The sequence below is a fragment of the Siphateles boraxobius genome, unplaced genomic scaffold, assembly GCF_051911475.1.
Source record: "Siphateles boraxobius isolate OS27281-9 unplaced genomic scaffold, OSU_SipBor_1 61, whole genome shotgun sequence".
Classification (NCBI taxonomy): Eukaryota; Metazoa; Chordata; class Actinopteri; order Cypriniformes; family Leuciscidae; genus Siphateles; species Siphateles boraxobius.
The window spans coordinates 4707322-4725444 of NW_027509188.1; positions in this window are offsets into that span (position 1 = coordinate 4707322).

The following is an 18123-nucleotide window of genomic DNA, read 5'->3' on the forward strand; positions in this document are numbered from 1 at the left end:
TCTTCATTTAGGAAGTCCGACCAATTACTGATTTGCTTTGGATCACCTAAGAAGGATCTTCCTGCTTCTAAACAGACGTTCAGGAGGTGGATAGTAGAGGCTATTTCACTTGCATACGAGTACTCGGACCAGCCGTTGCCTTGGTGGTCCGAGCTCACTCTATGGCGGCTTCTAAAGCCTTACTATATGGGGTTTGTCTTCAGGACGTCTGTGATGCGGCGGGCTGGTCCCCTCTACAGTTTAGACCTGGATGCTGCCCCAGGTTCTCAGGTGCTTGGTGCTTAGTTACAACAGACTGACACTCAGGTACTTGGAATTCTGGCGCTTTGGGTATTCTCGTTCCCATGGCGTCGATGGACGCATCGTTGAGTTCCCTTCATAAGGGAACGTCTCAGGTTACTATTGTAACCATAGTTCCCTGAGAACAGGGAACGAGACGATGCGTCACCCTGCCATACTTCCTGCATCCCTGTGATCGGCTTGCTTCGGCAATTTTCGAAGCTAATGCCGGTTTGCACCAGATGTGCTTTTATCATATCCTGGTCATGCATCACCCGCCCGTGACGCTAATTCTTTCCATTGGACTAGTTGACATAGATGCTTCAGACGCAGTCACGCTGGGGGCGTTCCCATGGCGTCGATGGACGCATCGTCTCGTTCCCTGTTCTCAGGGAACTATGGTTACAATAGTAACCTGAGACGTTTCCCGATAACGATGTATCTTAGCTCTTAAGAGCGCTCTCTACGTGCAAGGTTACGAACGCTCGCCGCAATTCCACGCGCGTTTCCCAAAACTGCACTTAACATGAACGCGCGAGAACGCGTTCTACGTGCTACTTAAGCGTCGCTGTCCATTCGCGAAGTGCTGAAATATAACCTTATATGGAATCGTATTCTGAACGTTTAACCTAATAATCGTGATTTGTTGTGGATTCGAAATCAAGACAAGTCTATATGGATATAAAACACCTATACAGGCTGACAAAATGGCTGAACAAAAACAAAAAAACAAGAGAAGAGACCTTTCAAAAAGATAAAATTAATGTCCTTTTAGAGGAGATAGAGGGAAACAAAGATTTTATTTTTAACAGATTTAAAGGACACCATACAAATAAGGAAAAACAAAACATCTGGAAGGACATTGTCACATTGCAAACTAACTGCAACCGTGTTCAAAGATCAGGGAAGGAGGTCCGCAAGAAATGCCCAATACATGGCTGGTTTTCGTGCACGTCAGCAAGTCATTGACAGATTTTTTTTAATTCTCTCCCTATTTTGCCCGGTCTTTAAAGCATATTTCCCAGATTACTTATTTTATGATTTTTTGTTTTTTGTTCATTCGTTTAATTTAGATGTGTATTTCTATTTTTTTCTTCCCTTTTTAATTATTTCATTTATTCATTTAAACAAAACACGAGTACAACAAAGTGTACAATAAAGTACAATCAAAACCTGTATATTATACTTACGTTGCAGTGTAATCTGTTAAATCTAGATAAAAGTGTAATCTGCCGGTTGTCCTGCAGGTGACCTCATAAATCTTCATAAGTCTTCTTACGATGCACTTGGGGATTTACGATTACTCCAGAGCACTCGTAGTTCTAAGAAGATTTTCAAGTGCTACTTAAGTTACCATGCTTTTGGGAAACAGACCATAATATTAAGATCAGTCGTACGATCGTTTTTACGATCAATTTAGGCTTACGATGCTTTTGGGAAACGCAGCCCAGTACGAGGCTCTGTAATTCTGACACAGATACACTAAAAACAGAGAAGAAGACTTGCGCATAAACCTTGCGCGCTGTATACATTAATATTAGGCACGATTAGGCACAGTAGCTTCTTTTATTTTTAACCAAGAACTTTATTGAACAATATGAAAAATCATAAATGGCCTGCTACAAAATACGGATGAGTCAAGATATTCGATTCGTAAGCAGAACAAATAAAGCTTGCCACAAAGAACCGGCAAATAGCCTAATCATTATGAATGTGTCAAATATAGCAAGGAGACATTTTAATTGTTGTTTGTAATATTAGGCACAGTAGCTTCTTTTCTTTTCTACCAATAACTTTATTGAACAATATGAAAAACCATAAATGGCCAGGTACACAATAGGGATGAGTCACGATATTCGATTAGTTAGCAGACGCATAAAAAAACACCAAATAGCCTAATCATTATGAATGTCAAATATAGCAAGGAGACATTTTAATTGTTTATTAATAAACTAGTGTTTTCTGTGACGATGCTGACTCGCCACCTTCGCAGTAGTGTGAAGGTGCATATAGAGTGAAATGCGCACTTCATACGGATTATTAGAGTTGTCTATTTCTTTTCGTTTTGAATTGTTTTGTTTGAAGGTAGACATTTCAAGCTTAGATATATTTCTGAGTTTCTGTTCATTTATGAGACAAGCTCCAGTTCACGTGCGATGCAAGTTATATCGCGTCGGCGCTATTGTCTGCTATATTTGCTTCTTATTTATTAAATCCAGGCAATTGGTTGATGAAACATTGATTAAAATTAAGATACAATTTATACAAAACGAAATTCACTTTAAAGAAAGGCTTTATACAAAACAAAACTTAATGAAGTGGTAAAAATGATGTGTCTCGATATTGCGCATCTTATGATTAGGCTACTCATGCTGTTCACTTTTCATATAATCAACATATATGAAATGGAAAAAAATAACATAATATTTAAACATAAATATGAAACTAACTTTTCTTTAATGGCTACAACATGTAGGCCTACAGTACAGAGAAATTTAATGTCGGAGCGAACGCCGTGTTAACGGTGAGCATGAGGGGGCAGAGGTGCGTTTTTTGAATAATAATCAAATATTTACCAGCGATCGTCGAATATTATTTTTGCTTGAAATGCCCATCCCTACAAAATACGAAATGTCTTAATCAGACAAAATACAAGCATCATAGCATAAGAAAGAAATATAAATAAATAAAGAAGTAAAATAAAGAAATAAAATAAAAATACATTAAAGTAGGCCTAAATAATAAATTACGAAATAAAAGAGGCTCAGTAGCTTCTGAAGCATGAACTCAAGCAAGTAGTCGCAGTTGTTGTTACTGATTTAGCGTGTCTGACTAGTCGACATGTGGGGTGATGACATCAGCGTTTCACAAAATATACGGATTGGCCGTACGCACAAAAACGCAAGGGTGTCGTTTTCAGATTTACCCACCCTGGGACCCGGTTTCAAAAAATAGCGGTTTCAGTCTCCCAAAACGCCGGATCCGTCTGGACGAAACGCCGATCCGATAAAAAATGTGTACGTATACAGCTAAACGCGTCTCCGTGTGGACAGGGCCTAAAACACAGGGCTTAAATACAGGGGCAAACGATCTAAACAGGATAACAAGGGGGTGTGGTTAATCTGAGACACCTGTGGAGACTAATTGACTTAACGGGGAACTACTAACATGAAACAACAGGGGAACACAGATTGACATTGCAATAATAGCCTACATTTTAACAAACATTATAATAACATCTTAGTTGACTTTATTTTTGACAAAACATACTATATAGTATGTAAGATATGAGAAGAAATTGGCGAACAAAAGCTTATTTGATGTGGCCCTATATTAGGGCATATAAATGTTAATTTGCAGGTTAATACGTTGCTTCTACAAAGACATTTCAGGCGATTTTTACTCATCTCAGTATAGCAATATAGTTTGGTAAAAGCTAAACTAGTAGGCCTAGATGTGTTCATGTAAAAATAACATGTTTACTAATGTAAGCCTGTAAACAACAGCGCGTATTTGTGCTGTTCATTCATTCACACACAGACATGTGATACAAATTTAAAGTCTTTTTGCGGTTTACAGACACTATTCCATATCGCGATTAGAACAAAGCACTGAAGAATAAAGAACTTACTATTCATAATCCTCAGCTGGATCCGTTCCTCCTCGAATTGAAACTAAACTAGCACTTCTGTGGTAAATTTTCCAGGATTATTATTACAATAGTATTATTCCTCACAGTGTCGCAAGACGAAGTAAAGTACATGAATCTGATTAAACTTGGTGTGTTTAACCTGTTAACCTTCAAGGCCACTTTTGAAAAATCCCCAGAAATGGCATACCCAAACTTAAACAGATACAGTTCATGAACCCTTTGCACTAAAAGCACAAGTATGATCTCATTTGAAAGCTGACACCTAGTAGTTTATTGTAAATGTAGAAATAATTATTGTCATAATGAAAAAAAAATGTTTAAATAGCTTCAAAGTTTTGTAAAGTTATTAGAAATTTACTTTCATGAAACATCTTCATAAAAATAAAATTGAAGTTGGCCCTGGAGCAATCTAGAAATGCACTGCAGCTAAAGCCATATGTGTGACCATTTTATATTTAAAATCTGAAAATGATAAGTCTAAAACTCTGTATTTAGTTAAATGTTTTTCAAGATCATGTCAAATTACTTTATTTTGATTAGACTCTAAAATGCAAACTGATGTTTAGTCATCTTCTGAGTCATCTAATCAGTCTATTGTCTCTATTATTTTGTGGTGCAAACGAGCCCCATTCAGAGTCAGTCTCTCCCTGCACACATTTACACCTCTCCAGACTGGTTATGGCTCTAAATATGCATTTCTTTTGTCTGCATTATAGCTACTAACGACTGGCTATTCACAGGCTATTCATAGGGTTTCAAACCCTAATTTCTTTTATCAAAGTTCTCACTAAATATTTGAAACTGGTATCAAATGCACTGAAACATTTCAGTAAGCATTCCTATTTAGAAAAAAATCATAAAACAATAACTGCTGGTGGCAGGTGCACCTGGGCTAGCTAGCATGTTAGCTTAGCACACCATCAATACACGACCATTTATGAGATTGAAACCATGTTTGTGCTCCAAACTTACTTTATAACGCAAGTCGAGTGTTTTAAATAATCTTCTGTGATCTAATTTGGCTTCAGATAAAAAAAAATCCGACAGAAAATTTATTATTTATAGTGTTCTGCACGATGATGAAATCTATATCGATTAGCATTGCATTATAAATATAATCTATTATTATGAAATACCTGGCATGGCTTGAAGAACACAGGTAACTAAAATATCATTGCTATCATGTTTATTGTCTTCAAAACATCTTTATCTGCATGTTACAGCGATCTCTGTCAGCTACTTTCTGTATCAGTGACGTCCTGGAATGTCACATGACTATGGGTCTTCTTCGTGATCCATATATGGACTGTTATTGTGCATATAGCGCCCTCAGGCTATTGGTATGAATTGAAAACACAGCACATCTCAGTAAGAAGCGATCATAATGATTACATCGACGCATTTGGGTATAAATTCAACAAATATTATTCCTGTCTATAGAAATATGATGTGAATCTATGAGAATATATCAATATTTCTCCAAGTCTGCACATTTTTGAGCTAAAGCCCTGAGGGACGATGTTTTGCGAATCGCTGTCATGACGACAGCTTGGAGTGTTTTTTATGAATGGACCAGCTGACGCTCAAAATTCATATTAAAGGTATCGACTCATTTTTCCATTTCATAACTCCTGACACAAATTAAGACATTAAGACAACTGTCACTATAAGTTTCTCAGAATACAATAGTGGTCAAATACTGAATCTTGAGTATTATATCTTTTTACTGATGTGTAGTTTGTCAAGGTATAACATTAAATCTGATAGTAAATTTGAACTAAATAAAAAAAAAACGCTTCAGTGCGCCGACGCTCTGGAAACGGTTAACAGGTTAATCGAGTTGATATGGGCGTTGACAGGGTTGCATGGATCACCTCAGATCTTTTGCGTTTGAATAGTGCACGCTCACCGTGGGCGTGTTCACATTAGCAAATAATCTACTGCGATGAGAACGACTGTCATCTCTCTCTTTTCATACAAATTACATAATCAGAGAATATTTGTTTTCGTTTTGAATTAGATAACTTAATAGTAGACACTTAAATGATTATAAAGATATATTGATCATGCCTGGGTGAATAGTATTCGCTGAGTTTGTTTAAGTTTAGAGATGTGCTCCAGAAAAAATGTTCACGGAGACGGAGAGGCAGAAAGCTTTTAAAAAAGTAGACATTCTACAGTTTATTTTTTCATATTTCTTTACTCTATTTTGCTGCTATGTGAAAAAAATCGAGCAAAACGCGCCAGCGCGTTTGACGACCCCAGAGGGTTAACATTGATTAATGACAGACAACAGCAGGAATATTAGGCTACTGTCACTTTAAGACCGAATGCACAGACCGAATATACTGACACACATCCGGTTTCTTTCTCAACTGTTCACTTATTATTAATATTATTGTAATTCATTACATTTATATAGTGCATGTCCGTTCAAGCACAAGTAAATGCGAAAGAGGAATCAATTTGGTGTTTGAGCACTGTCTGAAACGTGACTCTCTCTTTCTCTGCTATGTGCACAGATAACCGCACGCGAGTCGCGATTTTTGCCTCTTCTTCCGCGTTTCAAATTGTTTGAATGTGAAAATTGACAAGACACTTTTACTGCTGCGCATAGTTTATTTTTACCACCAGTTATGTGCAGCCCTGGTTATAGTCGTCCCTCAATGTCAGGTGTCCTTCACACTTCTCAGTCTTTTAACACTTCTTTTTGGGGAATTTCAATTCCATATCAATCTCTGTGACTCATGTCCAATAGCCAGAGCTGGACAAAATACACAACTCCATTACTTATGTGAAAGTATAGATACTACTGGTCAAATATTACTCCTTTACAAATATTTGTGAGCATTTTATGAAGTATACTTAAATAATGTTCAAGTATATTTTAAAGTATACTTTATGTAGTAAGTACAGTATACAAATATCAATGTACTGTTTCGATACTACTTGGGACTAAATTGGTCCACGTTTTAGTGAATAAAAGTTTACTTTAAAGGGGCATTCGGCAACTATTTCAACTTAATAAAATCGTTTAGAAATCATGTGGATGGTTTAATAACCTGTTCTGGTGAGAATGGTGACTTTCCCCGCTCCCCCGTATGTTCCTAGGCAGAAAACCAACCTTGCAACATGTGGATTAACGCCCCGGTAAATCGGAAATAGGAAGTCTCGTGAGAAGCGAGAACGAGCGAGAAACACAAACTGCTTTACAGCAATTCGACATAAACACACACGCCGCCCTCAATGTGTATGATGGTAGACATAGCCTCGGTAGACATAGTTCCACACGATAAAGTTGGCCGGCTCCGATAATAACAACTGCACATGAGCAGTGGTAGAAAGGGGGAGGAGGGTGCCGCAAGTGAGTTTTTTTTACGACATTGTTGTGAAATATACGCCTCACAGCTGTAGGGGGAGCTCGCTGACAAAACATGCGACAACAAAAGTGAAAATCAGCGAAGAAATAGCTAGGGCTGCCAAATGCCCCTTTAAGAGTAACAGTAGTAAACTTTGCGAGCTAGTTTACATCTAAGTTTTTCGTTTGTACTTGTTATGGGAATTTTAATATTCAGTTATTTGTGGTGAGTTTGCAATAAACCAGGTACACCAAACTGTGTATTTTTTTAGGTTTTATTCTGCAAGAAGGCCATTCACATACAGATATCAGAGTTTTCTGCAGCGAAGGGTGTTTTTATATACGCACATACATTACCATCCTAGTAATGGAAAAAGTACTCAAAATGTTCAGTTTCACTTCTTTTTCAACAGGTGAAGTCAAGTCTAGATGTTGTAACTTGCTTCTTATCAGAGCCTGACAGTAAATTTCCACTCAGCATAAGCAGACTGCATACAGAGACACGAATCATATAAAGTACAAAACAGAGTAGGAATTAGTTTTCCACAGACAAAAATGTTAAAAAATGAGTTTGCCACTACCACAAGATTTATGTAATGCTTCTGTTGTCCATGTGATTCAGTTTATAATACAATAATTATTTTGTAAATGACTTGTGCAGTTAGATTTTTTTTAAAATAAATAAACAGTAGTGTTTCACTGAAGATCCTGTATTTTCACAAAATAACAGTTTAAATATTCTTAATGATACACTTTTTTTATGTTATGCTGCCACTTTTTCAACACTTGACAGTTCTTATCTCTGGCAATTTTGTCTAATTTCTTTGACAACCCTGAACAAAAATAATTACAATGTCTTGGGATGACAGGAAACAACCATTTCATCACTTGTAAACAAGGGATTTTTACCCCTTTTTAGTTTAATTTATGAGATTTGTTGTATTTTGAACCCAATCTTTCTTTGTAGAAGGCATAAAGTTTATAGTACTGATTTCAAAGTTAAGGATTCATTAGTTGGAATATGCATTGAACCAAACACTATCATAACATCTTAGTTGATAATTCAATATAAATTATTTTTGACAAAACATCCCATGTTACGGTAGTGACTGCACATTTTTGGTAGTGACAGTAATGTTTTGGAAGTGACCACAATACTTAGTTTGCCATGGCTGAATCAGACTGTCCGCATATAAATGTACATAAATAACTATGATGCACATATGCAGTCAGTACATCCTTGAGAAGGAGGTAGATCCGTTACAAAGTCCACAGCAATGTGGGACCAGGGACGCTGTGGCACAGGCAGAGGTTGTAGCAATCCTGCGGGCTTGAGATGAGAGGTCTTCACAGTATTACAGACAGAGCATTGATGAACAAACTTGATGACGTCAGACTGAAGAGAACCCCACCAAAAGCGGTTTGAGACTAACTGAATGGAGGCTGCAATACCTGGATGACCTGCGCTGGGAGTGCAGTGAACCCATTGGAGCACACGGTGGCGGAGATCTGGAGGAACAAAGAGGCGATCAGTAGGGCATTCTGGCGGAGCAGGATGTTTACTTAGGGAAGTGGTGATTTCAGAGATGATGTCCCATTGAACGGGAGCCACAATGAGGGCCGTGGGGATAATGGGTTCAGGTTTGGATTCTTCGGCTGGTCCATCGAACTGGCGGGAAAGAGCGTCAGCTTTGCCATTCTGGGAGCCCGGTCTGTAGGTGATCCTGAAATCAAATCTTGAGAAAAACAGAGACCAGCGAGCCTGGCGAGAATTCAAAAGTTTAGCTGACCTGATATACTCCAGATTCCTATGATCAGTGAGCACCGTGAACGGTTGACGGGTTCCCTCCAGCCAGTGCCTCCACTCCTCAAAGGCGGTCTTCATGGCCAGGAGCTCGCGATCACCCATATCATAATTCCTTTCAGCAGAATTGAGTTTGCGAGAATAGAAGGCACAAGGAAACATCTTAGCCGGATTACCATGACGCTGTGATAACACTGCCCCCACACATTAGATGCATCCACCTCCACGATGAATTCCCTCTCTGGATCTGGGTGATGGAAAATGGGAGCGGAGGTAAACCTCTCCTTGAGTTGAGCGAAGGCCTCGGTACAATCCGCTGTCCACTCGAAACGTTTACCTCCCCACGAAGCAGAGAAGTGAGAGGAGCTGCAATCACACTGAAGTTGCGGATAAATCTGCGGTAAAAATTAGAAAAGCCCAGAAAGCGCTGCAGCTCCTTAACAGAAGATGGTTGGGGCCAGTTAACCACAGCTTCGACCTTATTGACATCCATAAGGACTCCGTCCGCACTGATGACATAGCCCAGGAAGGAGATGCGCGTCTGATGAAACTCACACTTGGACCGCTTGGCATAAAGTTGGTTCTCTATCAGGCGTTTGAGAACTGCACGAACATCCTGGACATGTTCCTCTAGGGAATCAGAGAAGATCAGAATGTCATCAACTTATACAATAACTTTCAGATGCAACATGTCCCGGAAAGTCTCGTTAACAAAAGCCTGGAAAACGGAAGGACTATTGGACAGGCCGAACGGCATAACCCTGTATTCATAGTGCCCGGAAGTAGTCGAAAACGCCGTTTTCCATTCGTCTCCGCTTCATATGCGAATTAGATTGTATGCGTTTCTTAGATCCAGCTTGGTAAAGTAGCGGGCAGTGCAGAGCATCTCCAGTGCTGCTGGGACAAGAGGAAGAGGATAGCGATACTTGACTGTTACCTCATTAAGTCCACGATAATCAATGCAGGACCGAAGACCCCCGTCCTTCTTCTTGACGAAAAAGAATCCGGCGGAGGCCGGGGAAGTAGAGGTGGTAATAAAACCCTTGGCCAGCTGCTCGTCAATGTACGCCTTCATAGCCTCAGTCTCGGGTTGTGACAGTGGATAAACTCTTCCACGTGGGATTATAGCCCCAGGTAAAATCTCAATAGCACAATTGCCAGTACGATGAGCCGGGAGGTGAGAGGCCTTAGTTTCGCTGAAAGCCAGAGCGAGATCATGATAATCATAGGGAATTTTCAGAAAATCCACTCCCGTAAGGGGAAAGTTATGGGATTCAGTACTTTGGACAGCTGCCTTGCAATGAATCTGGCAAAATTCGGACCACCGGGAAATTCTCCCCTCAGACCAGGAAATTTGGGGGTTATGTCTCTCCAGCCATGGAAGTCCTAGAATTACTGGATGCCCGGGTGAGTGAATAGTGAAGAATTGGATGGTCTCGGTGTGCTGCTTCCCGAAGTCTAGCGTGAGGGGCTGGGTGATGTACTGAACCTCTCCTGACCCTAGGGGGCGTCCATCCAGGGCTTCCACGGTGACACCGGACTCACATACGAGGAGAGAAACACCGTGAGACTCGGCAAAAGTAAGATCGATAAAGTTTCCGGCAGCTCCCGAATCAATCAAGGCTTTGATGTTAAAATCTTGTCTGTTAAATTTCAGAGAACTCTCCACCGAGAACAGTCTAGAAGAACGATTAGCACTCACCGTAGCAGAATTCTTGAGAGCTGGATTAACTGGGCAGGTGGCCCTCAGGTGTCCTGCTTCTCCACAGTACATACAGAGATGATTACGGCGTCTCCTCTCCCGCTCCGCCGTGGAAAGACGTGTGTAGCCAATCTGCATAGGTTCCGGCTCCGCGCTGGGGAGAGGACACTCAAGAGAACTGGATCTGAGAGATGTGAGTCGGGAGCGTAACAAATTGTCCAGGCGGATAGCAAGCTCCATAATTTGATTTAGGGTTTTACCGTCATCGCGACACGCCAGCTCTCCTTGGAGGTTTGGGTTGAGTCCCTTGCGATAAATGAGCTTAAGGGGATCCTCCCTCCATCCAGTTTGGGCAGCAAGGGTGCGGAATGAGAGCGTGTAGTCCGCTGCGGTCGAATTTCCCTGGCGTAACGTGAGCAGTAGTTCACCTGGATCCATTCCGCCCGCTGAGTGCTCAAACACCTCTCTAAATTGAGTCAGAAATTCGTTATAAGACGGGAAAGAGAGCTGACCTCCATACCAGAGTGCAGTGGCCCATTCCAGAGCTCGACCAGTGAGCAGGGAACAGATGAAAGACACGCGGCTCCGATCCGTAGTGTAGGACCGTGGCTGCTGGTCGAAATACAGACTGCACTGCAACAGATATCCCTTACAAGCAGAGGGTGAGCCATCAAATTTTTCCGGAAGAGATAATTTGGGTTGAGAGGGGTTGTTACTCACGACTGGGGGTGCAGAAGCGGGTGCCGCTGGATTCGAAGCTTGGTCGTCAGTCGCGTTAGGCAGCGATAAAGCTTGAACAGTTCTGGCGAGCTTCTCTGTGAGACTGGTTAGTCTTACCAGCTGTTGCTGATGAGCAGTGAGTACATTGGCTTGATTAGATACCTCGGAGGCCAGTTGACGGAGATCTGCTGGATCCTGGGTTGGTGAGGTCTTCTGTGACACTGAGGCAGAGACAGTCGGATCCATTTGCAGAGATTTATTAAAGGCGAAGACAAACTGAGAATGAGGAGATACAAACTCAACTCTTGAAAAGGGCAGTCCAGAATCGTAGTCAAACAGGCAGTGGTAAGAGGCAGGCAGCGGAGGTTCATAAACGAGTCCAAAATCCAAGTTCAAGCACACGAGAGTAAAACAAAGCAGCGAGCAACAAGAGATACAAACTGTGACAGAGGTTTGGTAAAAGAAGACTTCACAAAGTTACTGATGCAGCCAGGAGGAGGCGTCGCTGAGCGCTCTGTGACAATAGCACATGAGAGAGAGGGACAGGAATATTTCCTGATCAAAAATGTAGGGGTGTGGTTAAAATCAGTCTCAGCCAATGGACTACAACATTCACTGTTTTGGTAGTGACATGAAAATGCAGGACACATTTTTTTTTTTTTTAGATAAAGTTTCATGATTTAAAAATAAAATAAATATTTTTTTAACTTAAAGCTACACTGTGTAACTTTTTTAGTTTATTCTTAGCTAAAAACACTTAGTTCTTTCAAAAATATATGTGCTCATTAATGTATATTTACTTCGTTCAAGTAATAAAGTATTCTCGTGAGTGTATAATATGCCATTGAAAATACATACGGGTAAGGGGTCTAATGTCGGTCGCCATGTTGCCCCTCCATCTTGAAAGTACATTAGCCAAAGAGGGACATACCCGTTAATTCAAGCTTCGCCTTTCGCGTTTTAACACTCGATGGCACCGTGTCGAATGTCAAGAGGGGGATTGCTTGAGACTGATATATAAAAACCTGAAAGCCTTTTTGAAAGACTGTTGCTGATGGATGATCACTCTTATTCTCGAGGATACGTATCAGAGTCGCCAAGGAAGCGAAAAAGAGAATTAAGACGGCAACGCAACAGGCAAATCAAAAAGACAAAAGTAAATATTGGAGTGGCCTTTCCAAGACGGAAAGAGCTCATGACGGGCAACGATTTTAAAAAGGACGCCGACGTTGCCTGCTTTCTTCTCGACAGGTAACGTTAATTAAGCCTATTTGTGTATATTGGAAGTTTTATTGTTGCTTGGGTAATTATATCATGGTGTGCTGTGCATAACGCTAGAACGACATCTAGGATAGGTTTCCTCGCGTCAATGATGAAAAGTATTGTTTACCTTGTAACATAAATCCGTGTTCTATGACGGATAACATGTGATTAATATTTTAATGGCGCTATAATTTGTAGGCTATAAGTTATATGTAGGCACTTTAAATTTGAGTTATTTTTCATTTATTTTACTTTATACACAATTAATGTAGCCTAATGTGATAATGCAGTTGTAATGCTGCGTTCCAGGCAACCTGTAACCCGTGTTTTTACAACATGTAACTGGGAGTACATCGATCTAGTACGAGTTCACGGGTGGGACAGTCAAGGGTTTGACTGCCGTTCCAGTGCACTTTCACGGGTAGCCTATAAGGTTGGAAAAACACGGGTTACAGGTTGCCTGGAACGCAGCATTAGTTAGCTGTTTCTAATCAAGACTTTCACCTTCACTTTCACATCTGTCCTGTAATCTTATTCATTTAAGACGTATTATTGTATGATGTAAATATTTTTCACACTATGACACCTTACTATGACTAGCCTACACTTCAGTATGAATGGGTCACTGGTGGGTCAGTAGACCTAATTATAGAGGAAGGATAGACCAGTACATTGAGAATGATCATAAGTAATTATCAATTACAATTATAAAATACAGACAGAACTGTTTTCATTGAACTATAGGTAAATTATATACTGCTTAGGAGATGCTTCTACCAAAAAACATATTTTCTTCATTGTCATAAAAAGGAATGCAGTTTATTGTTTGTGGTTTTGTCTGCCATTCTAACATGTACTGCTCTTGTTTGTCCAGCTATGAGAGAGAACTGAGAGCAGTCACATCAACTCCAATGAAGGGAAAACCCTCTTAAGTACTAACTGCTCCAACAGTGTCCAGCATTTCTAGTGGGACAGACAGGTAACTAACTGCATGAAAAATATTTTGTGTATTCTATGTGATATTATTGTTTGATAAGTTAAAATGTATATATATATATATATATATATTATTTTTTATAAAATGGTGTTTATGCTTTTATCTACATATGTCTATTGTGTTGTGGAACACTCTGGTTATTCATTTCAGGGATGAGTATCTTTGTACAATTGCAGAAGCCCCTGAAATAGCAAGCGTTCAACATAGGTAACTCATCAATGCTCATAATGTATATAACGTAATCTTACACGTGTTATCTATTAATGATATCTATAAATGATATGAGCATTGGTGAGGAGGATGTGGACGAAAAAGAGTTCAATGACCCAATGAACAGTGTGTAAGTATTATAACCCTATAGACATCTTAATATTTTGTATTGTGTGGAAGTTATTGTTTTCTCAATATTTTATTTCTTACATAATTGACTGGATAGATGAAAGATCGGCATTACATCAAAGAGATGATGGAGAGAGGGATGACAGCTCGGATGAAGAGTATCTTCCACCAATATCAATACGGTGTGTATCTGTTGTTACTTTGTTGAATTTTTTGTTGTGTTCTTGCATACATTTTTATATTGTGCCTGTGTGTTCTGGCTCCACAGAATGGGTGGATCATTAAAGACAGCGCAGTCTGTTGACCATCTTCCTGTCATTGGGCTTGATGAAACTGTGCATGACCTTTCTGCCCATGAAGACCCCACTGACGAGCCCTTGCACAATCTTGAGTTGCCCAATTCCACAGACCCTTTGAAGGTCCAATGTGTAGATGACATCATCAGTGTCCGAGCAGCAGTGTTGTATGAGACCTGCTTGAGGCAGCTTCTATCGATAATGAAGCTGCCGGAGGACAGATGTACAGGTGTTCTCAGGACTGGTCTGTTGTGTGACAGTGTTGCCCCCTTTCACATTAACATCACTTCTAAGGGCACATCAATGAGTGCTGAATGGGTAAGTCTTTGAAGTAACAACATAATACCAATGCAAATTTCTTGTTACAACCAGTGTTGCATATTTCAAATCCATTTATCAATCTTGTACCAACAGACATAGCCTGTGGAAATGGAATTCCTAGCCTGTAATGAAGTTTGGGATGCAAGCTGGGGATTTCCTTCTGTCTACCAACATTTTGTTGTCGGGGAATAACCACGGAAAGGTTTCACTCTTATTTAAATTCATGAACATGGTCATGGTGAACCAAAACACATTTTTCACAATCCAGAACACATACTGTGTAGACGCAGTAAAGGAATACTGGGAAGAAAGGAATTCCGAGTCCATCTGTCGCCTTCAAGGGATAGACATTGTGTTGCTAGGTTTGTATTGTAAAATTGTACATGGCACATGTACAAATTATTTGCAGCAATTACATATTTTATTATAATAAATATGCATGTGTTTTACAGGGGATGGCAGAAATGATTCACCAGGACATTGTGCCCAGTACTGCAGCTACACCACGATGGAGCTCGACACCAAGGAGATAATTCATGTAGCTACAATAGACAAGCGGCAGACATCGTGGAACTATAACATCATGGAGAAGGAGGCATTTATCCAGACTGTGGACAAGCTTTCCAGAGAGCTAAAGCTGTTGGAGGAGTAAGTTCTACTCTGATAAAATGTATGAATACAAATAGTGCAACAAGAGATGTTTGGAAATCTAATGATTTCCAACTCCACAGACCCAGACAAAGGCGGATACAAGGACCTTGGGATTCATCACAGTCTGGACATGTGGCACGGTGCCAAGAATCTGGCTAAAAAAATTGCTGCTGTAAGTTTAAGAGGTTCATTTTTGCTGTGTATATATCTTCTGTAAATAGATAATACATTAGGGGTCGTATTAACACTATTTAATTATTCAATAATAATTGATATCTTTACAATCAAAAATTTGAAACTTCAGTTCCGTAGACTCACGGGAATCAATAGCTGTAGTCTATTATTGAGATAAAATAAGCATTTTCATAACTCTACATGGACAATGTATGAAACAGAAAAACCTCAGTACTTTATTTTTATTTTCAAAAGGCAGCGAAGGTGAAGGGACAGTCCATCCTCCTACACTGGTTGAAGGATATCGTCAATCATTTTTGGTGGTGTTGCAAGACGGCTGACACCAAAGACCATTTTCTTGTAATCATTATTTTGAATTTAGAAAAGATTGTAGGTGCTAGCTTATACTATATCTGTCTCTAAAAAAAAAAATATATATATATATATATATAGATATATGTGTGTGTGTGTGTGTGTGTGTGTTTGTGTGTGTGTACTATGTTGACTCTTATTTATTAAATATTTAGTAATTTGTGTGTGTATGTATATATATATATATATATATATATATTTTTTTTTTTTTTTTTTTTCCTCACAGGCACTTTGGATAGGCATTTGTCACCATGTTTGCAACATCCACACATGGGAAATGGGAAGCTGCCAACACAGCGATCTGGGTGAAGGGCTTGGGAAGCAGTGGATCCAGAGAGATTCCAAGTCGCACAAAGCATTAGTGGACATCGTTTTCAACAAACGTTGGCTGAAGGATGTCCACAAATACCTGCGTTTTAGGTAAGACACACACGCATATATAGATAAATATATATTTGTGTATTTGTTAATATACAGTATATATTTATTTATACTAATGTGAGTTCGACTTCTTTTATATCCAACCAGATCAACAGCAGACCTGGAGTCATTCCAGAATCATATCCACCTTATTCCTTACAAGCTTACTGCATTTCGAATTCTGGGCGGCACTTCCGGTTTAGGGAACTTCCATTCAAAAAGACTGAAACGAATCATTTCAAATCATAAGGTTGCCCTACAAATAAAGCTGATCCGTCAGTTTGACTTAATGAGCTATCAGTTTTCTTTCATGTTTTATCTAAGAATAACATGAGAATAACTTAACACTTGGTGTTTTAACGTGAGATGTTATAACAAGAATAAGAGCTCTGCATTCTTTTCCTCATGATTATTTTCTTGAATTCCGCTGTAATAGTATGACAAAGGTCAACACATAACGCACATTTGTGGTCTGTTCTCCTGATTTAATTTACGATGTATACCATTAATAATTGACTGGAATCCTCCCCAAATCCTCACATCTCTTTCCAAGTTTGGTTAAATACAATTTATTATCTGTCAAAATGACTGAAATCACTTTAAAATAGTATCACGCAATGCTGAAGTAAAACACTTTTCTACTGAGGCAACGTATGTCACATAATACATATTACCACAGTGATATTTAACCGACCGATTTTGCTGTGGAAAGATGCTTTTGAGATTATTCATGGTCTGTTGAAAGTTACCTTGTTGATGCTTTTACACTTTTAAATGTCCTTTTAATGTTCAATGGTTGAAGGGTGAGTAGAATAATGTAATGTCATCATACACGGTTTAAAAATATATTATTGCGTCCATAGAGCTAGTCTTTCACTGATTGTTTACAGCTTAACGGAAGTTACACCCATATACACACCCACAGGAATACTGTGGATACTTATGTATGCCAGCAAGCGCTTTGCTTTCACTCCACCAGTTTATGAGGCAAGAGTTCTGCTGGCAGCTCTTGATTACAATTTCCACCGCAACAGACCAACAAGTACTACGTGTGAGGGAAAACAAATGTAAGTTTAATATATGCAGTATTGTAAACACACAGGCACACAGTGGTTTGGGATTGATAAGTGCTATCAAGTTTGTCAGTTGTAGTAATGAGTAATTGACTTTTAATAGTTGACCATTGTTCCATTACATTTTACGAAGACTATACAACAAACATGCAAGAAGATACAGCTTGTACGTCCTGAAATCTGAAAAAACGTACAAATACATATCGGAACTGCAGGCAAAAATTTTAAACCAGAGACTCACCAGTGGAGTTGGGATGCCTCGAAGGAGGAGCCTTCGCCCAATGACCCAAGAACACGTGGTGTCGTTCCCCCTGTACCTCCACCACCCATATCAGAGCTGATGCAGACACAAGTCAGCAGAGGTCTTGGTATGTGATGCACATGTGCATGCCATAAATTTGAACCTCATTACCTTTGTTCTGTAATTCAGTCGAGGTGGAATGTGTTTTGAACAATAAAATAGTGTGCATTTCAAATGACACTGCATTTCTTCCACAGGCCCAGCTTTCCAGGAGGCTGGAAATTTTGAATTATCCCTATTGCTGATGTAGACTGTTACTTCAAAATCAGCATACATTTTTTTTGGTTTGTGTGTAAATAGCATTAATGATAAATACTGTAAATAATAAAGATATTTCAAATAACATTATTGACCATGGCACTGTCAATTTGTGTTTAATAAATTTTGCTACATTAATTTTC